Genomic DNA, 24,699 nt, shown 5'->3' on the forward strand with positions numbered 1-24,699 from the left:
TGTCGCAGTTTCCTGACCTCCTTTTATTTTCATCAGCTGGGTTTGTAGGATGGTGTCGCGCATTATACTCTGTCTTGCCCTATTCTTTTCTTCTGTACATGATTCGTAGCATGTGAGATGTGGCTCTGTAGAAAATGTTGAAAATTTGGTGGACTGGCAAGATTAGAAATGAGGTGGTTATTGGCAGAATCAACGAAGAAAGAACAAGAACACGGTACAGGATGACGAGACGTTTGTTAATATACCAGTAAGTAATTTCCGTGGTACTAGAGGGAGCTGTAGAAGGTATGATCTGCGTCCGAATGCGTACATTGGCATGTCACGCACTTTTAAGTGTGGACGTTGGGTGGTACTTTTACTCAGAGTTGAAGCGGTTCTCACAGGAGAAGAAGCCTTGGCAACCCCTGTCAAACCATTCAGAGGGCTGAAGATCCGAAAGAAGAAACCGAAGCTCCGTTTCCCCTCTAGTGCTCCTTCTAGCGCCAAATTAGCTGCTCCTGTATGTCGCAGCAGCTATTTCATTAACCTCTGCCTTATTCTGGTAAATATCTGCCGTAGATAGTTTCCGTTGCCTCTTCTGTGGTGTATTACTGCATTTCTTAATATGTCAACTGTCCGCCCCGATAACTGAATAGTCAGCGTAACGAACTGCCGTCCTAAGGGGCCCGGTTTCGATTCCCGGCTGGGTCGAGGATTTTCTCCGCTCAGGGACTGGGTGTTGTGTTGTCTTGATCATTATTTCAGAACCCATCCGGCGTGCAGGTCGCCCAATGTGGCGTCGAATGTAATAAGACCTGCACCATGGCAGCCGAACTTGCCCCGTAAGGGGCCTCCCGGCCAATGACGCCAAACGCTCATTTCCAATATGTCAACTTAATTTTGTACCATCTTCGCCAACACCAAATCTCTTCTCCAGATTTCAATTGGCCACATTTCACTTCTACACAATGGGGTGCTTCAGATTTAGCGACTGGGGAACTTCTTTGTCTTCTTAGATACAATTTGATATCTTCTACTGACGAAAGTTTCCTTTTCAATGCGAAACTACTTCTGATATCTTCCTTCCTTCAATACTGATGAGAACTGTTGCTTATGAGGTAAGACAACTCCTTGACTTTCATTACTGCGTCATTCCCAGTTTTTATGCCAAGCAGTTCTATATTCTTCCTTGTACTGATTTTTATTAGCTTTACCTTTTTCCGTTTATGCGTAAGCAATTTTCATGCCGTGCTGTCCATTTCTTTCAACATACATTCTGTCCTGACAGCTGGCCACACAAGGTCACATTTACGCACTTGTTGCTTAATTTACACTGCAAAAGGGCCCATACTACAAAGACATGTTTAGTTTATTAGTGATGCGCGGCTTCCTTACAGCCATAAAAGATTTTGACGTAACTACTATGATGGACTTATTTGGCTGAATGTTTTAGTGGATAGCCGATACCATAAGGTAACGAGATGGCAACATTTTGCAAGATAACAACAATCTCGTGCTGTTCATTAAGCATACAACGCCAGTCGTATTGAGAGGGGAAGTGGGGTTAGTCTGTCCGGCGAGGAAAAGCTGCAGTAGTGCATTAAGCGATCTGAAGTATGAGGAGCGATCAAGAAGTTACCGTCTGAGGACGGTGCTGCACCCTACATCTAGTGTACCGTTACTCTGATGCGGGTATACAAGCGCAGACATATAGGCAAACGATTAATGTGGCGTTCGTGTCTCCACATCGTGCGTGCGCTAAATACAGAAATGCAGGTTGTGGAGACGTTAATACCAAATGCATCCAAACAGAACCAACGTGCTGTTATTCTTATCTTGGCTGGTAGACATCCATCGGAGAGTGAAGAATGAGTATGGGGCAATATGTCTGCCGAAAACCACCGTCAGTGAAATTACGAAACCGTCACAGAAGTTCGTTTTTAATTAAATGGCGACATGTTTCGGACCTTAGTCCATTATCAAGCCATCAACATAACTGCTACTATAATGTGACCAGCCTACACACCGAGCGAGGTGGTGCAGAGGTTAGCACACTGGACTCGCATTCGAGAGGACGACGGTTCAATCCAACGTTCGGCCATCCTGATTTAGGTTTCTCGCGATTTCCCTAAATCACTCTAGGCAAATGCCGGGATGGTTCCTTTGAAAGGGCACGGCCAACTTTCTTCCCTAATCCGATGAGACAGACGACCTCGCTGTTTGGTCTCTTCCCCCAAACAACCCAACCCAACCAGCCTACATACATTACGGTAGTACTGATGTGGATGGGTTGATGATGGATTGAGGTCCGAAACTGGTCGCCATTTAATTGAAAACCAATTTATTTGCAATTTTGACGGTTTCGTAATTTCATTGAATCATAATAAGTCGCTGCCTTTTGGCATGCTGCATGTGAGAAAACCACCGTTCTGGAATGGTGTGCCAAGTTCCGTGCTGGTAGTCATTCGAGACAGGACGCCGGTCGATCTGGGAGGTCAGCCACATCCATAACGAACAACTCAAGTGGGAAACTCTCGAGCACACGCTGTATGGTCCTGATCTCCCCTCATGCAATTAACACGCCTTCGGTCCCTTAAAAAAGCTTTGAAGGTTCGACGAGTCCTTTCGGAGCATGCAGCTACAGACTTCAGACCAAAGGGTACGCTGTTTTACCAACCAACCTGGTGCGTCGGTGGTATGATTACCTCAGTGCTCAAGGTGATTTAGACTGATTGGCATACCGATACCGGACTGTACGGCCATAGAACGGGAACTTTCTAATTGCCCCTTATAATTATACATTCTAAAAATTCTCCTATAAAATACTGATCTGCAAAATGGCTCAAATGGCTCTGAGCATTATGGGAATTAACATCTGAGGTCATCAGTCCCCTAGAACTTAGAACGTCTTAAACCTAAGTAACCTAAGGACATCACACATCCATGCCCGAGGCAGGATTCGAAACTACGACCGTAGCGGCCGCGCGGTTCCAGACTGTAGCGCCTAGAACCGCTCTGCCACACCGGCCGGCTACTGATCAACATTTTATGTCTATAACACAATAACTAAGTATTTGCAATAAGACGAGGTGGGATGACTTGGGTTGAGGAATCTGGTGAACGACGACTGACACAATTTAAAATCGTACAGTTAAGTACGATTCTTATGCCAGTTCAGTGTACCCGCTGGTCAGCACCTCACTCTTGGCTGCAGTACGAGAGAGGAATATCGTGTCCTAGGTGCTCTGCGATACTGGTAGAGTAAAAATTCTATGCAGGTGGATTAGTACCTAAGATTTGATATGTAGACAGTCTGCTCCTCTTTATTTACAAGCTGTATAATTTCGAGGACTTTTCTTTCCGTAAGTGGCAATTAAATTAAATGTCGATGAATTTTTACTGCGCCTTATTGTACAAAAGTGTCATCTTAATCTGTATGTAAGTTCCGCCAGTTGATAATATGTGGTTAGGAAAGTTGTTTCAGTGCTTTAAAGTAGAGATGAAGAGTAACATAACTTATTTCTTTATTTTCTGAGTAGTGAAGCCCAGCGGCGGTTATCTTAGACAGCAATTTTTATTTGGATATTGCCGGACGCAGTGGCCGAGCGGTTCTAGGCGCTACAGTCTGGAACCGTGCGACCGCTACAGTCGCAGGTTCGAATCCTGCTTCGGGCATGGATGTGTGTGATGTCCTTAGGTTAGTTAGGTTTAAGTAGTTCTGAGTTCTAGGGGACTGATGACCTCAGAAGTTAAGTCCCATAGTGCTCAGAGCCATTTGACCATTTTTAATCTGGGTATTCCATTATTACCATTTCACTCGCAACAGGGCCTTATTCAGATTGTGAGGTAACAAGTTGTGGGACATTATGGAAATGAATTGGAAGTGCTACGATAATAAAGGAGCTGTTATTGAAAAAACCAGTACACGAACAACCAGCAATGTTTGAAAGTTTTTAGGGTATTTAAGTTTTGCATTAATCAGACTAATGACGAATGCAAATGCAACAGTTTGATTATAAATTTGCATCTGATTGTAATGAATATGAAACGCAACGGTGATTAATATTTAAATACAAAAGTGCACATCGATGTTTTGTGACTACATAGGAGAGAATGTTCCTATCTGCATTATTATGCAGTGAATTAACCACAAACAGATTTTTTAACATGCCTGTGATGTTCGGATACAATTAGCACTCACTTTTGACATTGGTCCTGACACGCTTCGTATAGTAAAAAGAAATAACAAACAGAGTGATGCTGTTTTAAGCTTTATGTCCAGTGATCGTCAAATCGACTGATGGTCTGGACAGCACATTACCAAAACTTATAATAGACATGCTGACTACAATTATTTGCAGTAATAGTGCAGTATTCACATGGGAGGTCTGTTCAGATAAAAAAGAAGGCAATAGAAGCTGAAAATATAGGCGGCATGTGATGAACAAGAGTGCAGCAATGTAAGAATGCAGTCTCTTGGCGGTAACACGGAATAAAAATTCTCTGTTTTCGAGCCACGTCAACTGATTTAAGTTACACGAGCTTTCTGCCAAGCACTCCTTGGCCATTGTCAAGTGGTATGACTACCAGTGGGCTGCTGGTACGCCCCTTATACACACTGGCCGCCGGCTGTGGTGTCACTGATACCCGCGGAGTCGTAATATAAGGGCATACGTTGACTCGGCTTTCGATGCGTCCGCTTCAACCTTGTGATCGCTGGATCCCAAGTCGGCTGACCTGGAAGCCACCGTCCCTATTTACAGTATTATCGTTGATTTTTGTTGTAAAGGCTTCTTTAATTACACAGTCGCAGAACCCATTTGTGCGAGTCACGACGGATGTTTCGTCAAGTTTTCTCCAATGACCGTTTTCTAAAGCATGTTCAGCTAAAACGGATTTTTCGGCGTAGCGTAGGCGATACAACCGCCTCTTATGCTTCTCCCTGCGCATTTCCACAGTATGCACTGTTTGTCCGACGTAGGACTGGCCACACTCCAGGTATTCTGAGACCTTCTGTGTGTTTAACTGCTCTCATTAACTGACAGATTTTTGTCGAGGCCTGAAAACTACTATGATTTTGTGTCGTTTAAGCAGGCGGCTTATTTTGCACGCCACAGACCCACAAAACTGCAAGAAATCGAGTTGGTTTTCCTATTCCTCGTTGGTGGTCTTGCTTGGAATCAATTAATACATAGACGTTAAAGTCGTTGTTCCTGAAGACCCTGCGTAGGTAGCTCTGCTCGTGGATCAAGTTATCGGCGTCTGATAACATTTTTGCAAGATGCACCATGTGGTGTCACCGCCAGACACCACACTTGCTAGGTGGTAGCCTTTAAATCGGCCGCGGTCCATTAGTATACGCCGGACCCGCGTGTCGCCACTGTCAGTGATTGCAGACCAAGCGCCGCCACACGGCAGGTCTAGAGAGACTTACTAGCCCTCGCCCAGTTGTACAGCCGACTTAGCCAGAGATGGATCACTGACAACTACGCTCTCATTTGCCGAGACGATAGTTAGCATAGCCTTCAGCTACGTCATTTGCTACGACCTAGCAAGGCGCCATAGCATTTGATATTATTTTATATTGTGGTTATAACATGTACCGTCAAGAGAGATGTTCTACAATTGTGGATTAATGTTAAGTATTACATCAACTACGTACTTTATTTGCTACTATTAATTCCTTTAACTGTTCCAGACCTCACGCCAATTTGCGTGAGCTTAACGCGTGCCTTTCGGCATCCTCTCCTTGTGACTTGGCTGTCTTGCCAAGTCACAACACACCAAAGTTTGCAAAATGGTGTGCTTCTGTTCTGGGCGATGATGGCTGGTGGTGTGCAAGTACAGATCGGCGTGGCTAGGTTTGCTATAGTCGCTGAGGCCAAGGCATCCATTTCGTTGGCTGCGGACGAGGACGTCGTGAAAGGGCAATGCATCGTCTTTTTCTATCTCCATGGTAAACACGATATTACTGTTAATGCCACTGAGGAGTTCCAGGAACTCAAGTTTCTCACGTCTTTGGGGCTAAACGACGAAATTGTCGTTAACGTACCAAAAGAAACAAATAGGCTTCAATGGCGCCATGTCTAAGGCAATATCCTCAAAATTCTCCATGAAGCGATTTTCAACAGATAGACTTACCGGGCTACTCATTGCGACACCTTCCTTCTGATCGTAATGTGAAGACCGTTAACTCCAACTGTTGCAAACTTCTTCATGATGAATTCTGAGGATATCGCTTTAGACTTGGCACCATTAAAGCCTAGTTGTTTCTTTCGGTACGTTGACGACCGGTTCGTCATTTCGCCCCATGGACGTGAGAAAACTGACGTGTTCTTAGAACTTCTCAACGGCATTAGCAGCAAAATCCAGTTTATGGAGGTACAAAAAGACGATACATTGCCCTTTCTTGACGTCCTCGTTCGCCGCAACGAAATAGATGCCTTGGCCTCAGCGGCTGTAGGAAACCCACCCACACTGATCTGTACTTACACGTCATCAGCCGTCATCATCCGGAACAGTAGCGTACTGATTTACAAACCTTGATACATCGTGCAACAAAGGTATCAGACGCTGATAACTTGACCCACGAGCTGATGCACGTTTACAAGGGTTTCAGGAACAACAGCTATAACGTCACTCAAATAAATGATTTCAAGCAGGTCTCGCAAGACCATGGACGAGGAACAGGAAAAGGAACTTCCTTTCTTGCCTTTTTCTGTCTTCGCCTTAACTATATTCCACATTCCCTGTTACAAATATGTACCACATTTGAAGATTACTTTATAATGAGCATTCACGAATCAATGATACATTCATTTGAACTTTATTCTAAAGCAGCTCATCGGTGAGCGGCACGAGACACACTCACCTATGAGTAATGGAAGAAGACAAAAAATTCCCCCTATCAGATCTCCTCAAACCACAACGACAAAGACACTCTAACACAGACACATACAAACACAACCATACACAGGCTCGCACACACATACAAACACACGCAGGCACTCACGCACACACACACACACACACACACACACACACACACAAAAGCATTCAAGAGAAAGAGCTTCACAAATAGAGCAAGGCAAATACGCGTTTATTCACGTCTGGCCCTTACGCAAGCAGTCATTAGGTTTAGCATTTGGCATTGATTGGTAGAGTTGTAGTATGCCCTCCTCAGGGATATCGTACCAAATTCTGTCCAGATAGCGCTTTAGATCGTCAAAACCCCGAGATGAATGCAGTGCCCCGCTTATAATGCTCCAACTGAGTAGAGATCCGAAACCATGCTGGCCAACGTAGGGTGCTGCAGATGATCACCAAAAGAGTCTTTCTATGAAATAAGATGGTGTTCCAGACTAACACTCTTGGTTGTTGGGCTGTGTGGTGGGCGGCAGTCAGGTAGGTAATACACCGCTGTCTGGGGCGTCTCGGCCAGGGATCTCATTGACAAGAGTAAAACTCTCTTCAGTGATGAGACTGCACAGACGGTGGCGGAGTACAATCCTGACTGTCGCCGCCATAAGGCCTGAAAACGTGGGGTTATGGTCGGAGGTGCCATTTGTTTTCGTAGCATGACCCCTTTGGTTATACCCTTATAGCACCATTCCATGTCAAGTCATCATGAGCTTGCATTTCAGCATCATGAAGCGCCCCACACAAATGGTTCAAATGGCTCTGAGCACTATGGGACTCAACTGCTGTGGTCATAAGTCCCCTAGAACTTAGAACTACTTAAACCTAACTAACCTAAGGACATCACTCACATCCATGCCCGAGGCAGGATTCGAACCTGCGACCGTAGCGGTCGTGCGGTTCCAGACTGTAGCGCCTTTAACCGCTCGGCCACTCCGGTCGGCGCCCCACACAAGGGGAGAGTTTCTCTTCCCAGCTGAGAACGATAGGAACATTATGGGCAGGATCGTCCAACAATCTCGGGACTCTGACGATCTAATGCGCCAATTGGAGAGAAGTTGACATACTATCCCTCACGTGAAAACCCACCATTTTATATATGAATTCCACTACGAATAACTGCTTGCATAAGGACCAGATGTGGGAAAAAGCATTATTTACTTGCTCGACTTTTGAACCTCTTTCGGTTGAATGAACCATCCAGTTTTTCTGAAATGGTAATCATTTGTCTGCCTTTCGAGTTTGTCGCTCCTTGCTTCTTTTTTTTTTATGTCGGAGTGTACATCTTGAGGTGACCGGCCAAGTTTCCACCTACCTACCGTAAATCCTCCAGCAAAATTTAGATTCGATGAAGGAGTCAGGTACGACCAACAGTTGCTAGTGGTAAGTGTCATTTGCTGACATGTACATAAGTTATCCTTCTATAGAAGCTATTGAAAGTTAACATCTGTCACAAATGGAACAGTATATTCATAAACGCTAAAGAGTAGATAATTACCATTCGCGACAGTTCGCTACACCTAGGTCTGCCATACGTCCGGGTTTACCCGGATTTGTGCTAGTTTTGAGGGCGTCCGTGGCCGTTCTGGAGCAGAGGTGAGTAAGTTCACTATACAGTTGTCTGACGTGAAAGCGGATCTTTCTTGTCTCTGAAGAAATGAGGTTGACTGGAAACAGATTTTAGTAAATCTTTCTTAATTAAAATTACCTTCATGAGAACTGGCCCATATGTAGTTTCGTTAGTTTTATATTAAAAACCCTACGGCAAGGACGCTCTTAGATGCCCTCCTATACACATAGTTATTTAATGACAGCAATGACAAGCCGCCTATAATCGACGATCACAGGCACAGCGCTCGCCAGACAGCTGTGTGCAGGCAAGCCTTTTGTGCAATTGTACATTTCAGTACACGTGTCCTTGCCACAGACACAATACTGGGTGATTATAAATAAAGTGCAACTACTCACGGAGGACCACTACGGGCTATAATTGTCTTATGTCAGCGAAACTTGGTACAAATGCTAAGACATTAACGTGGAACCGATTAATGCTGCCAAAAGTTAGTTCCAATTTCGGTCCCCGGGTGCAAAACTGGCCCTCCGAGCGGTTAAAGGCGCTACAGTCTGGAACCGCAAGACCGCTACGGTCGCAGGTTCGAATCCTGCCTCGGGCATGGATGTGTGTGATGTCCTTAGGTTAGTTAGGTTTAAGTAGTTCTAAGTTCTAGGGGACTTATGACCACAGCAGTTGAGTCCCATAGTGCTCAGAGCCATTTGAACCATTTGAAAACTGGCGCTGTTGCCATCTCTGTTGCTCATATACAGCAAATTGTGTAACCGGAAGTTAACAACAAAATTTACATTATGCGTTTCTTACTTTTGTGCCCACGTCCCGCTTCCAATCCAGTACAAATGGAAACATTTCTATAAGTCTTTCGTGCACTCACTGTGTCAGATTTGCACATGGTGGCCAAATTGAAACTCATTTGTTTCCAGCGTAAATCGGTTCATCATTAACGCATTAGAATATCTACCAAGATTCGCTGCTATACGCTAATTACAACCCACACTGGTCCACTGTGATTAACTGTTCTTTGATTGTAACCACTCGGTGTCTCGACCTCTCAGTATATTGACTTAAGCAACTTTGTATCATTTGTATTCGTTACGATTTATTAACTCGTCGTGTTTTTATTTGTACATTTTTCCTCTTTCTTTTAACTGTATGCGTGTTAATAATCACGTTATGAGCGCCGTAAAATCCCAATAACAACAACATATGCGAAAACTTAATATTTATCAGTGATTTCCAAAACATGTATCCAATGTTGAAAAGAGGAACTCATGCCCGAAATAGTCTGAAAAATTGGTTCAACAAACATTTCGACTGCAAATAAGAGTGGTTCTGACAATACTGATTCTGACAATACTGACTACTTAAACATAAAGAAACAAAGATAATTCGAAACACCACTACATTCTTTGAAAAGGTTAGGCCTGGCTCAAAAGCAAATCTAACTCGTGCAGTTGAAGAAACATTAGTTTACCATATGTTTTCCACCAATCGAACCGTTAGACTGCGTAAATTCCCTAAACCGAGTAGTGTTTCCAAATACGTCAAAGGTGTAGCAAGCAACCGCATGAAAGATGGACCTACTATGAAGAGTGTATTAAGATGTGTTAAGCCCTTTATCGGTTATCGAAATGAAAAGTGATCTAAAAGATGTGCCATTTTCTTCTACCGATGTTCCTCATTACAGAAGCACTAAATTACTCCCCATTATCATTAGATATTTCCATAATAAGAACGGAATCACATGAAATTTCCTTTAAACGGAAAGTACTGAAAATGAGACACCCAACAAAACTACACAGATTATTGTAAACCAACAACGGAAGTATGAACTTCTGTAAATCCTTTCAGGATCTTCCGTGACAACTGCAACACAACCTTTGGCGGAAAGATTATCACTGGAACAAGTAATGTCATCTGCAAGCTGAAAAGGGAACTTACTAGTATTTCGAATATTACCGGCGCAGATCTCCTGCACATGTATTTCGAAGCGCTCTGGGTCTATAACGTAGAAAATATGCAACTCTTTCTCACTTTGTACAGTTTACAAGGAAGCCCTCAATGAGTTCTCCACAACTGAAACAAAATACAAAGAGCACGATGCATTAGGCTCTTTCCCGAATAACTTTGAAATCTATGTAAGCCACTGAAGGATTATTTTGAAAGCTTAGACAGAACACCTGGCATGGTCAGAAAGTTTTCCGAAGGTCCACTTTCAAAAGCATTATGTAATTCTCAGTAACCCAGTGACGTACATTTTCCAAGCACAATTGAAAAATTGGGGAAATGTGATGACTGTTACAGAAACTAGAAATACGAAAAAAATTTGAGAAAGCAGAATAATGAAAACTGCAAAGGCGCAAAGTATTCTCAACAAAGAAAGTGAAGATAGCAAAACCGAATTCGGAACTCTCTGTATGGATTTGTACAAAGAAATGTTCCGTAAAGAAAAATGGAAAAAAGACACTGAACGAATTTGACATGACGAGGTTACATAATATGTTGTATTGTACACGGAGATTGACGTCAAGATGGACGACACGAAGCAGAGTGACGGATGGGTAAATTTAAAAACTTTTTTCCCTAGCTCAAATAATGAATGTAAGTTTAGAAGCGCGAACCAGCAGTGGCTAACAGTTTTAAAAAATACGAAACCACAATTTCACTATCACATGTTTGAAACTGCATGGTATTTATTTTTGCATTCCAGCTCACAATGTAAACCTAGAGAGAATATTTTCGCTAGCATTCCAACAGCTGTAAAAGGGCAGAAGCCCTCTAAGTGCAGAAATGAATCCTTATAGTGTCAGAATTAGCTATAATTCCTCGGACCTTATTTTTCCAACTTTTACAGATTTCTGCTTGAGAAAGAAAATATTTTCTAAGACATTGGCAAGACTGAAAATATAAATGTAAACGAATAATTTTTAACTGCGATCTTTTGATCACTTTTGTGATGTAGTAAGTTACTGAAGTATAGTTTACAGACACTAACTATTTAATAAATGAAAAGCAAAAAAATTGTCACGTTTTAACTTCTAGTGGTATTATAAATATATAAAATGCACAGTCTGTTGAAAATTTGTTGACTGGTGGTCCCATAGTTGCGTTCATTTCATTTCGGCACAAATCGATCTACATCTACATCTACATTGATACTCCGCAAGCCACCAAACGGTGTGTGGCGGAGGGCACTTTACGTGCCACTGTCATTACCTCCCTTTCCTGTTCCAGTCGCGTATGGTTCGCGGGAAGAACGACTGTCTGAAAGCCTCCGTGCGCGCTCTAATCTCTCTAATTTTACATTCGTGATCCCCTCGGGAGGTATAAGTAGGGGGAAGCATTATATTCGATACCTCATCCAGAAACGCACCCTCTCGAAACCTGGCGAGCAAGCTACACCGCGATGCAGAGCGCCTCTCTTGCAGAGTCTGCCACTTGAGTTTATTAAACATCTCCGTAACGCTATCACGGTTACCAAATAACCCTGTGACGAAACGCGCCGCTCTTCTTTGGATCTTCTCTATCTCCTCCGTCAGACCGATCTGGTACGGATCCCACACTGATGAGCAATACTCAAGTATAGGTCGAACGAGTGTTTTGTAAGCCACCTCCTTTGTTGATGGACTATATTTTCTAAGCACTCTCCCAATGAATCTCAACCTGGTACCCGCCTTACCAACAATTAATTTTATATGATCATTCCACTTCAAATCGTTCCGCACGCATACTCCCAGATGTTTTACAGAAGTAACTGCTACCAGTGTTTGTTTCGCTATCATATAATCATACAATAAAGGATCCTTCTTTCTACGAGGGTTATTCCAAAAGTAAGGTCCGATCGGTCGCGAAATGGAAACGACTTTGAAAATCCGATAAAGCTTTGCACAGATGTGTTGGGTAGTGTCTCTAGTATAACCCCAGTTAGCATCACGTCGCTCTTCTCATTTCTGAGCTCGCAGTGAGTGCGTAAAGATGTCTAGAAAATAGTGTCTGCCGCCAAGTACGAGGGCCTGGTGAGAAATTTCGCCTGAAGCTATGCAGCCAACATTACATAACTGTCGTGCTGTTTCGTCTTCACGACAATTCTCAACCGCATTCTGCAGGGGCAATGAAGATGCTCCTGCATCGTTTTCAAATGGAAATGTGAGATTACCCACAATACAGTCCGCAATTGTCTCCCCCTGAGTTTCATCTCTGGTCACATGAACCACTGTCTTTGAAGACAACATTTTGACACAGACAACGAGGTGTAGGCCAGCGTGGAGAATTGGCGGAAAGCACTGTCGGCTGCCTTCTATGATGAGGCTATTGAAAAGTTGGTTCAACGCTATGACAAAAGTCTAAGTCAGAACGGCGACTACGTAGAGAAGTAGCTGCAAGGTGTAGCTAATTGTTACAAGTAAAACATTTCTGATGTTCACTGTGGTTTCAATTTGGCAATCAATCGGACCTTACTTTTGGAATAACCCTCGTATGTATTCGCAATACATTACATTTGTCTATGTTAAGGGTCAGTTGCCACTCCCTGCACCAAGTGCCTATCCGCTGCAGATCTTCCTGCATTTCGCTACAATTTTTTAATGCTGCAACTTCTCTGTAAACTACAGCATCCTCCTAGTGTTGGCTGTTTTCTGTTTAAGATTTCTGCCATCGTCAACGTTCTGAGCTTGACTCAGAAGCTTAAACTTGAGACGCTATTTTAAATGTTTACAAAATGTTTTACACATCGTTTGACTTCGAAACTTTGAGTTGCGTTACGGCTGACCTAATTTAGATTCATATTCATTACCACAAAATGGGAACACATTCGACAAATGTCTGCATCATGCGCTATCACAAATCTTTGTCACATTCGTGTGTAAGTTATATCGTAGCTGCTGCTCGGAATGAGGGAAGCGCACGCTACGTTGTCAGGACTGAAAGACAAACAAGAAAACATTCCCCCCTCTCTTGTCCCCACTCCTCGCGGGACACAGTGGCCATCAGCCATGATGTCGTCGAGCTGTATGTGCCCGGAAAAATAGCGGGATTTGGCCCTCATTTCCTTGATTTTCGAAATATTTATCCGAGGATGGCAACTGCAGTGACTTAAGGCCTAGCTCTACGAGACTCCTTCCTCGAATAAAAGTGTTGTGTAGTTGCTGGCAACAGCCAGTCACATTTATGATGTTAAAATCCTCCAATATAGGGTAATTATAATTTTAAATTGCCATGCACTTATCTGACAGTGATTAAATATTTAACGGTTCACCACGTGACTCGTGTGTACACGATGACTAGAACAATCATTGTCCTAGCAAGGGACCACAAAGGGATCCGAACGTTGCAATACTCGTAGGACGACTGCCACTGTGTTTCCAAATGTAGAAAATAACATAAAATGCTGCTAATCAATTTTGAATAAACCAAAGGACAGAATACAGTGCGCCTATCTTATTGAGTACAGTCCTCCTTATCCACGAGGAAACCATGTTCACCTATCGTATGTACGTATTATTATAATGTTTTTGTTGCTTGACATGTGCATATGAAGGTTGCTGACAACGAAGGCACCCATTAGTAAATTCATCCTTTTGAGTCAGCATTGAAAATAATTCTGGGATCTGTGTATTTTGCCCCTGAAATTAATTTCAAAGTAGTTTTGTGCGAGATCAGTCACGTGGATCATTAAAAAATTATGTTACACATGACCACAATAATTTTATTCAAATGCCATTAATAGCAAAAGTTTGATAGATGATTCCAGTGTCAGTTTTCTTCTACGTATTACAACGGCCTTACTTTCAAGCAAGGGGCATTAAATAATGCCCCTTGCTAGAATTTAAGTACCATAAACGTAGATGATCATCTTTCTACTACGCATTCACGAGCCCATTTCACCTCCTGGTCAAAATTTATACCGTAGCAGCTGATCGGTACGAGTCGCGCACGCCAATTAATGGCCAATACTGGAAGATAAACAATGAAACACCTCCTTCTCACAGACTATAACCCTGCAGTGCCTGTACTACACGCAGAGTTCGTCAATGTCAATTAAAACTATGCAAATCTTAAAATGCCACTGTCTTCATAAGTACTTTTCTTTGTTGCTATTTTTGTTTGTTACCGAGCAGGAAGACTACATTCTTAAGACGCTCTTAATTTTAGGATTCGGTTGCTAGTTGTTGGATGCAGCGTATCTTCTTTATTGTGGTTTCATCCCCGGTACCTCCCTCCTTCCCCGCTCCCCCTACACCCACGTTCCATATGGGAGGGGAGTGCACTGTCAGCGATACAATACTCTGCCCCTCAGCCAAGCGCATTCATAAACATATAACGGAGATGATAGAAAAAAAATATGAGAGGACTGGAAGCATCTCTTCTCTGTGTATTTATATACACTCCTGGAAATTGAAATAAGAACACCGTGAATTCATTGTCCCAGGAAGGGGAAACTTTATTGACACATTCCTGGGGTCAGATACATCACATGATCACACTGAAAGAACCACAGGCACATAGACACAGGCAACAGAGCATGCACAATGTCGGCACTAGTACAGTGCATATCCACCTTTCGCAGCAATGCAGGCTGCTATTCTCCCATGGAGACGATCGTAGAGATGCTGGATGTAGTCCTGTGGAACGGCGTGCCATGCCATTTCCACCTGGCGCCTCAGTTGGACCAGCGTTCGTGCTGGACGTGCAGACCGCGTGAGACGACGCTTCATCCAGTCCCAAACATGCTCAATGGGGGACAGATCCGGAGATCTTGCTGGCCAGGGTAGTTGACTTACACCTTCTAGAGCACGTTGGGTGGCACGGGATACATGCGAACGTGCATTGTCCTGTTGGAACAGCAAGTTCCCTTGCCGGTCTAGGAATGGTAGAACGATGGGTTCGATGACGGTTTGGATGTACTGTGCACTATTCAGTGTCCCCTCGACGATCACCAGTGGTGTACGGCCAGTGTAGGAGATCGCTCCCCACACCATGATGCCGGGTGTTGGCCCTGTGTGCCTCGGTCGTATGCAGTCCTGATTGTGGCGCTCACCTGCACGGCGTCAAACACGCATACGACCATCATTGGCACCAAGGCAGAAGCGACTCTCATCGCTGAAGACGACACGTCTCCATTCGTCCCTCCATTCACGCCTGTCGCGACACCACTGGAGGCGGGCTGCACGATGTTGGGGCGTGAGCGGAAGACGGCCTAACGGTGTGCGGGACCGTAGCCCAGCTTTATGGAGACGGTTGCGAATGGTCCTCGCCGTACCCCAGGAGCAACAGTGTCCCTAATTTGCTGGGAAGTGGCGGTGCGGTCCCCTACGGCACTGCGTAGGATCCTACGGTCTTGGCGTGCATCCGTGCGTCGCTGCGGTCCGGTCTCAGGTCGACGGGCACGTGCACCTTCCGCCGACCACTGGCGACAACATCGATGTACTGTGGAGACCTCACGCCCCACGTGTTGAGCAATTCGGCGGTACGTCCACCCGGCCTCCCGCATGCCCACTATACGCCCTCGCTCAAAGTCCGTCAACTGCACATACGGTTCACGTCCACGCTGTCGCGGCATGCTACCAGTGTTGAAGACTGCGATGGAGCTCCGTATGCCACGGCAAACTGGCTGACACTGACGGCGGCGGTGCACAAATGCTGCGCAGCTAGCGCCATTCGACGGCCAACACCGCGGTTCCTGGTGTGTCCGCTGTGCCGTGCGTGTGATCATTGCTTGTACAGCCCTCTCGCAGTGTCCGGAGCAAGTATGGTGGGTCTGACACACAGGTGTCAATGTGTTCTTTTTTCCATTTCCAGGAGTGTATAAAGTCAACTCGCCTCCTTGCATCCGGCCGCATATGCAGGACACGCTCAGGAACTATTGTAAGGATTTTGATCCAGTTTTAATAACAGATACACTGATTCACGATAAAGGTTTTGGTATACAAGTTACGAATATTTCTTACAAACTGAATTATAATGATTAAAATTGTTGTTGTTGTGGTCTTCAGTTCAGAGACTGGTTTGACGCATCTCTCCACTATACTCTATTCTGTGCGAGCCTCTTCATTTCCGAATAACTACTGCGACCTACATCCTTCCGAATCTGCTTAATGTATTCACTTCTTGGTCTCCCTCTACTATTTTTACCCTCCACACTTCCCTCCAGTACTAAATTGGTGATCCCTTGATGCGTCAGAACGTGTCCTACCAAACGATCCCTTCTTCTAGTCACGTTGTGCCACACATTTCTCTTCCCCCAAATTCTGATCAGTACCTCTTCATTCGTTACGTGATCTACCTATCTAATCTTCAACATTCTTCTGTAGCAGCACATTTCGAAATCTTCTATTCTCTTCTTGTCTACACTGTTTATCGTCCATGTTTCACTTCCATACATAGCTACACTCCATTCAAATACTTTCATAAAAGACTTCCTAGCACTTAAAATTACTTCCGAAATGCTTTCCTGGCCACAGCCAATCTACATTTTATATCCTCTCTACTTCGACCATGATCTGTTATTTTGCTCCCCAAATAGCAAAACTCATATACTGCTTTAAGTGTCTCATTTCCTAAACTAATTGCCTCAGCATCACCCGATTAAATTCGACTACATCCCGTTATCCTCGTTTTGCTTTTGTTGATGTTCATCTTATATCCTACTTTCAAGACACTGTCCATTCCGTTCGGCTGCTCTTCCAGGCCCTTTGCTGTCTCTGGCCGAATTACAATGTCGTCGGCAAACTTCAAAGCTTTTATTTCTTCCCCATGGGTTTCAATTCGCACTCAAAATTTTTCCTTGGTTTCCTTTGCTCCTTGTTCAATATACAGACTGAATAACATCGGGAACGGGCTACAACCCTGTCTCACTCCCTTCCCAACCACTGTTTTCCTGTCATGCACCTCGACTCTTATAATTATCTTCTGGTTTCTGTACAAATTGCAAATAGCCTTTCGCTCTCTGTATTTTACATCTGCTACCTTCAGAATATGAAGGAATCTCAATCACCATTGTCAAAAGCTTTTCCTAAGTCTACAAATGCTAGAAACGTACCATTTTGCCTTTCCTTAACCTATCTTCTAAGGTAAATCGTAGGGTCAGTATTGCCTCGCGTGTTCCAACGTTTCTACGGAATCCAAACTAATCCTCCCCGAAGTGGGCTTCTACCAGTTTTTCTATTCGTATGGAAAGCATTTGTTTTAGTATTTTGCTACCATGACTTGTTAAACTGATAGTTAGCCCGTCCGGTTAACCGTGCCGTCTAACATACTGCTTTTCGGGCGGGAAGGCGTGCTGATCCCCGGCACGAAGCCGCCCGGCGGATTAATGTCGAGGTCCGGTGTGCCGGCCAGTCTGAACATGGTTTTTAAGGTGGTTTTCCATGTGCCTCAGCGAATGGGGGCTGATTCCCCTTATTCTGCCTCAGTTACACTATGTCGGCGATTGCTGCGCAAACACTGTCTTCACGTACGCGTACACCATAGTTACTCTACCACGCAAACCTTTCGGTTTACACTCGTCCGGTGTGGCGTTGCTGTCAGGGTTCCTCCGATCCATAATCCGTAGGTAGCAGTCATCAACTGCAGCAGTAGCCCTTGGGCGGCCTGAGCGAGGCATTTGAAAAAAAAAAGAAAAATGTTCAAATGTGTGTGAAATTTATGGGACTTAACTGCTAAGGTCATCAGTCCCTAAGCTTACACACTACTTAACCTAAATTATCCTAAGGACAAACACACACACCCATGCCCGAGGGAGGACTCGAACCTCCGCGGGGACCAGCCGCACAGTCCGTGACTGCAACCGAGGCAGGTCATCGACAGTTCCTGTCTCTCTGTATCTCCTCCATGTCCGAGCAACATCGCTTTAGTTCACTCCAAGACGCCTGACACTTCCCTTGTTGAGAGACCTTCCTGGCACAAAGTAACAATGCGTACGCGATCGAATCGCGGTAATGACCGTCTAGGCACCTTTGAACTACAGACAACACGAGCTGTGTACCTCCTAACTGGTGGAATGGCTGGAACTGGTCGGTCATCGGTCTCCCTCCGTATAACAGGCGATGCGTATGCGTAGTTGCTTTCGTCTTTGGGCGCGTTTGGTGACATCTCTGAACAGTCAAAGGGACTGTGTCTGTGACACAATACCCACAGTCTAAGTCTCTCTTCAGGAGTTCCGGAAACCGGGGTGATGCAAAACTCTTTTTGATGTGTGTAGCTGCGTAGGCTTCCGCGGCCAGAGTCAGTCGACCTGACACAGGGCCATAGCTGTGAAATAGTGAAAGGGAGATTCTGTCTTAGCGGTGTACTACTCCAGAAGCCGTTTCACGAACTCACAAACTCTTCCTCCACAGGAGTATCGATGAGGTCCCTACAAAACTGACGACGGGGCTTTACAAAACTGGCAACGAGGCTTTACAAAAGAGTGGAGCTTTACATCATTTATGTTCAGAAAGTTTTGCAGCAGCACAGCACATAACTCGCCTTTCAGTTTTCAGCATTCCTCGAGTCAAACCTAGATGTGGACACGATCCCTTGCGTGTCAGGGCGAAGAAGTCTACCACAATGACTCCACGACAAACTATCGAGGCAATTCCTACTAACGGTGCAGCACCGCGCATACTGAGCTTCAAGAGCGAAGTGCAGTGACACGAACTAATCATGTACGTGATGAACGTTTTTTTCTTTTACTTTTTGCCACCACAGACACTCCCACACGCATACTTCCATGATTCGCATACAAATTTACCTTGATTCTGAACATATAATTTAAATCCCAATGTACTTCCATCACCGTTATGAAATATCACTCCAAACGCTAATTCAGTATAGAACACACCAGGCAACTTTCCTCGTGTTCGCTTCTTACATCAACGAAGTTGTATGACAGTGATAGTATTAACTTCAGTCTAGTAAAATGTAATTTGAAATTCAGTAAAGATATTTTTTGTGCTTTTTCATGGATAAATAATTTTTCATTTTTACGGAAATGCAATCAGAAATGTGCCTTCCGTATCAGCGATGTCGACAACTTAGAATCGGAGTAGAATTTTTTAAAGAGGACATTGAAGACAAATGGGTATAATAGTTATTCAATCGACAGGGCGTTTACGCGGAATATTTATACCGCTAATAAGAATGACGAGGAATCGCCTTCTCACTCCGTCAAGGACCGTTCGTTTCTGGGGTCACTGACCGCATCAGCAGAATTTTAAAGAAAAACAATATTCAGACATCTTTCTTTAGTGAAAACAAAATAAACGACCTTTTCCGACGGAAAACGGATGTACCTGACTACCTCCACAATGTGGGCGTCTATCAAGTGTCATGTGGCTGCGGCAAAGTGTATATAGGCGTAACGGGAATAACTGTTAAAGAACGCATTAAGGAACAAGAACGGCACATGCGGCTAAAACAAAGTGCAAAATCGACAGTAGCGGAACATCACGAAAACTGTGGCTCTGACATCGATTTTAATAACGTATGTGTACTGGCTAAAGAATCAAACATTTATAAAAGAAAGGTCCGAGAAGCGGTTGAAATTTCTAAGAATGCATCTAATTTCAATAGAGAGGACGGTTATAGGCTTTCGTGGCTCCCCGCCATTAAGGAAGTAAATACGCGGCCGCGATGTGTGAGCGGCATAAACAACGCGCTGCAAGTCACCTCGTCGGACAATAATATTTTGGGTAAACATTCCCCACTCTTGCTCTGTCCGTTTCGAATCCAGCCACTGATGACGACCAACCAATAGCGGTAGCAGGCATTTCAACCAATAACCCTTCTCCAGCATAAATGTGGAACAGTGCCTTTCTATGCAATGACGATGACCGGCAATGGTATCCACAGGAGATGAGCTACCAACGCCCCTTCTTCTGCTTTAGCCTATGACTATGGCCCACCAATGGTATCCACATGTATTTTAACCAATTCTATCACTTCTCCATCACGAACGCCAGAAATTCCCCTTTATAAGTGGACGCGACACTCGTCTCTGACAGTGTTCTAGCAGCAGTGGACACCAAAAGATCCTGAGGAAAATCCCAGCAGAGGGGTCGAAACTTCGAACATTTTAGAAGAAACATGACGCGGCCTAATAACCTACAAGATTTTAACTTCAGTGACAACGGCCACGAAAGCCTGCACACTTACATTTTCACTTCTTGCCGTTATTCCTGCAACCTGCAACCTGCACCTACATTTCAAGAATTTTATTTTTGATTCGGACTACATGCCAGTCCCACGCTACAGGGAACTTTAGTTACAAGGTTTAATTAAGTTATAATTAGCCGCAAATGTATTGGTTGGTTATAAGATCAACATTATATTAGGCCAACTTCGTTGGGAAATGTGTGACCAAGATGTAAGACATACCAATAAGCCTTCCCACTGAAAAGATTACATTACTGTGTTTCGCCGACGTCGCCTTCACTGGAGACAGAGTGCAAACTCGGGTTGGAGTAGTAGTCGTTGATGTCCATCTCTTAAGAACGATCTAGGCATTTGCCTTAAACAATTCTGGGAAATCATGGAAAAACTAAATCTTAATGGCCGGATGAGGAGTTTAAACACGGTCCTCCTGGAGATGATTCCGGTGCATTACCACTGCGCCATCTTGTGCCACCTTCTCTAAATTCTTCACTAGTGATACTCATTTCTCTGAATGATGTAGTCAGTGTGTGTGTTTTAAGCAGTACTGGCTTCCAGTACTGTTTATCGATACGTTGCAGCAGCCTTATTACACTGGGAACACCGGTGCCCCTTCGATCATCGACGTGAAGGAACGTAAGGCCGAGTTGGTACTTGGATGGCTGATCGTCTAAGTGCCCTGGGTGTTGTTTGTTAGGGACATGCAAGTCGCCAAAATGACGTCGAATTCAAAGCCTTCACCACTCTGTTTGCCGTGAGGTATTAATACTCTTAGTCAGCTGTTGTGGCCTAGCGGTTCTAGGCGCTTCAGTCCGGAACCACGCGGCTGCTACGGTCGCAGGTTCGAATGGATGCATGTGATGTCCTTAGGTTAGTTAGGTTTAAGTAGTTCTAAGTTCTAGGGGACTGATGACCTCAGATGTTAAGTTCCATAGTAGTCAGAGCCATTTGAACCATTTATTAATACTGTTTTTATTAGCACTGCTGTATATTCAGTAAGATACTGCTACCTGTAGGGAGATTTAGCAAAGTTGCACTATAGTATTGTCGACGAAAGAAGACCTTTCAGACATGCAGTGGGCTTGGCGCAGTTGCTTTGTGTGTCTACCTCAACTGACCTCGTAACACTATTTTATACACTCACTTGACAGAAGTCATGGGATACCGATACGTACATGCACAGATGGCGGTAGTACCACGTATACAAGGTATAAAAGGGCAGTGCTCTGGTGGAGCTGTCATTTGCACTCAGGTTATTCATGTGAAAAGGTTTCCGTGGTGATTACGGCCGCACGACTGGGATTAGCAGACCTTGAACGTGGATTGATAGTTGGAAATTGACGCATGTGACATTCCACTTCGGATGTCGTTAGAAAATTCAGTATTCCGAGATCCACAGTGTCATGAGTGTGCCGAGAATATCAAATTTCAGGCACTACTTCTCATCACAGCCAAATCAGGGGCTAACGAACTTCATTTAACGACTTAGAGTACCGGTGTTTAAGTAGAGTTGTCAGTGCTAACAGACAACACTGCGTGAAATAACCGCAGTAATCAATGTGGGTTCAAATGGCTCTGAGCACTATGGGACTTAACAGCTATGGTCAGCAGTCCCCTAGAACTTAGAACTACTTAAACCTAACTAACCTAAGGACATCACACCCCCCAGTCATCACGAGGCAGAGAAAATCCCTGACCCCGCCGGGAATCGAACCCGGGAACCCGGGCGTGGGAAGCGAGAACGCTACCGCACGGCCACGAGCTGCGGACATCAATGTGGGACTACGACGAACGTATACGTTAGGACAGTCCGACGCGAGTGCCTTTGCGAACAACACGACATCGCATGCAGAACCTCTCCTGGGCTCGTGAGCAGATCAGTTGGGTCCGAGACGACTGGAAAATCGTGTGCTGATCATTTGAATCATTATTTCAGTTCGTAAGAGCTGGTGGCAGGGTTCGAGTCCACGGAACCAAGCTGATAGTGACTCGGTAACGGAGTGGGCCGAATTTACTAGTAAATGACTGGGTCGTCTGGTCCAGTTGAACTGATCGTTGACAGTAAATGGTTATGTTTGGCTATTTGGTTACCACGTGCAGCCATTCATGGATTTCATCTTCCCACGCAACGACGCGCCGTTCACCGTGCCAAAATTCTTCACGGTTAGTTTGAAGAACGTTCTCGACAATGCGAGTAACCCAGACCGTCTGACATGAATCCATCGAACATGAGACATAACCGAGAGGTCATTCGTGCACAAACATCATGCACCGGCAAGACTTCCGCTTTTATGGACGGGTGTAGACGCAGCATGGCTCAATAATTCTGAGGGGGACGTCCAACGACTTGTTGAGTCCACGTCACGTCGAGTTGCAGCACTCCTCCGGGCGAAAGGAGGTCCATCGCAATATTAGCAGGTATCCCATGATTTTTGTTACCTGAGTGTATTTCAGGTATCCTACACCTCCTAACTAGAATACAACACACAGTATGCCATGTGAAACTGTCAGCAAATTCTTCGTTGGGAAGTAGTTCATCTCGTGCGTCACGTTGGTCTTAATGTCTATTACATCGTCAAAGCGTTGACCCTTCATGAGAATTTACGAAGTTTGTCGTTTCGTGGTAGGCTCGTACTCATAAAACAAGTCTCCTCACATGTGATTTATTTCTGTTTCAGAAAAGAATTGCCCCGTTTTCTTTCGATCAATTCACGGCAAGGTGTAGCGAATGAACTTTGCACCACTGCTCTGTTTTTCAAAATATTCTGAAGAATGGTACTGAACAGTTGATTGAGAGATGTTGCTCCACTGCGATTTTTGACATGACAACATTGACACACTAAACTCGCAAGTCAACTAATTAACACTGCTTGCTCACAAATGTAGTAAAAAGCGCATCTAAAGTTGTTGGTTCAAGTTGCCAAAACAGTGACTGTGCTGGCATCGGTTATAAGTCAGGAATTAAATCAGTTTCAGAAAATTTTAGACGGGTGATGTAGTCCGTCTCTAAACTGAACAATGAGTGGTGCTTATGGAGGGGAAGTGACTTGGTCCTGGAAGAACACATTACCTGTTGTACAAGATCACCTACAAGTAAAAATCAGTTTCCATTCTAAAACCGCAGTGCAGCGTTTGGTAATGTACGTAGATTCCATTTGCTTGAGTTTTTCGCTTTGTTGTATTCGTTACTAGATCCTCCATACCGTATAAGTTTAACACATTTGGTAAAATATAAACGTTCTTCAGACATTTCGAAGACCACAGATATGAAAGGCACGATGCGGAGGGTCAGCATAACACTGTGAAAGTGATAGTAGTTCCTTCTTGTTTAATAGTGTGATCGAATGAATTGGGACTTTGTTTCCCTTCAGTTGGGAAATCAGCCCTGGCGCGACAGTTCAATTTCCATTTGCGCGGCCGGCCGTGGTGGCCAAGCGGTTACAGGCACTACAGTCTGGAACCGCGCGGCCGCCACGGTCGCAGGTTCGAATCCTGCCTCGGGCATGGATGTGTGTGATGTCCTTAGGTTAGTTAGGTTTAAGTAGTTCTAAGTTCTAGGGGACTGATGACGTTGGAAGTTAAGTCCCATAGTGCTCAGAGCCATTTGAACCATTTGAGCCAGCCATTTGCGCGAATATCCTCTTAGCCTCATATATCGATAGTGGGCAACTTTTTGGTGGCGACCAGATGGTATGATGGAAGGTAGCGGATGCTCTGTAGCACTCGCTTGGTGAGCGATCATCAGGAAAAAATAAGGTTGGATGGCGTTCGTAGAGACGGGATGAGCTATGGTGGGCTTCCAGAGATTGTTGTGCACTTGCTACGGACTTGAATGGTGAACGGATGGAGGACACGTGTATTGCCGTGGTTTTTTAAAGCGCTTCGCGGCAAGACTGTTCCTTGGCCTGGGGCTTCTTCTCTTTTATTTTTTTAGTGATGTTTATTGCGGTACGGCACTAATTCCTCTCCTCTGCCAACCTCTTCATCTCACATCTCATAGTAGCACTTGCAACATGTGTCCTCAACTATTTGTTGAATGTATTCCAGTCTTTGTTGTCCTCTACAGTTTTCGCCCTCTACAACTTCCTCTAGCATCGTTC

Source organism: Schistocerca piceifrons, chromosome 6 (assembly GCF_021461385.2).
Source record: "Schistocerca piceifrons isolate TAMUIC-IGC-003096 chromosome 6, iqSchPice1.1, whole genome shotgun sequence".
Classification (NCBI taxonomy): domain Eukaryota; kingdom Metazoa; phylum Arthropoda; class Insecta; order Orthoptera; family Acrididae; genus Schistocerca; species Schistocerca piceifrons.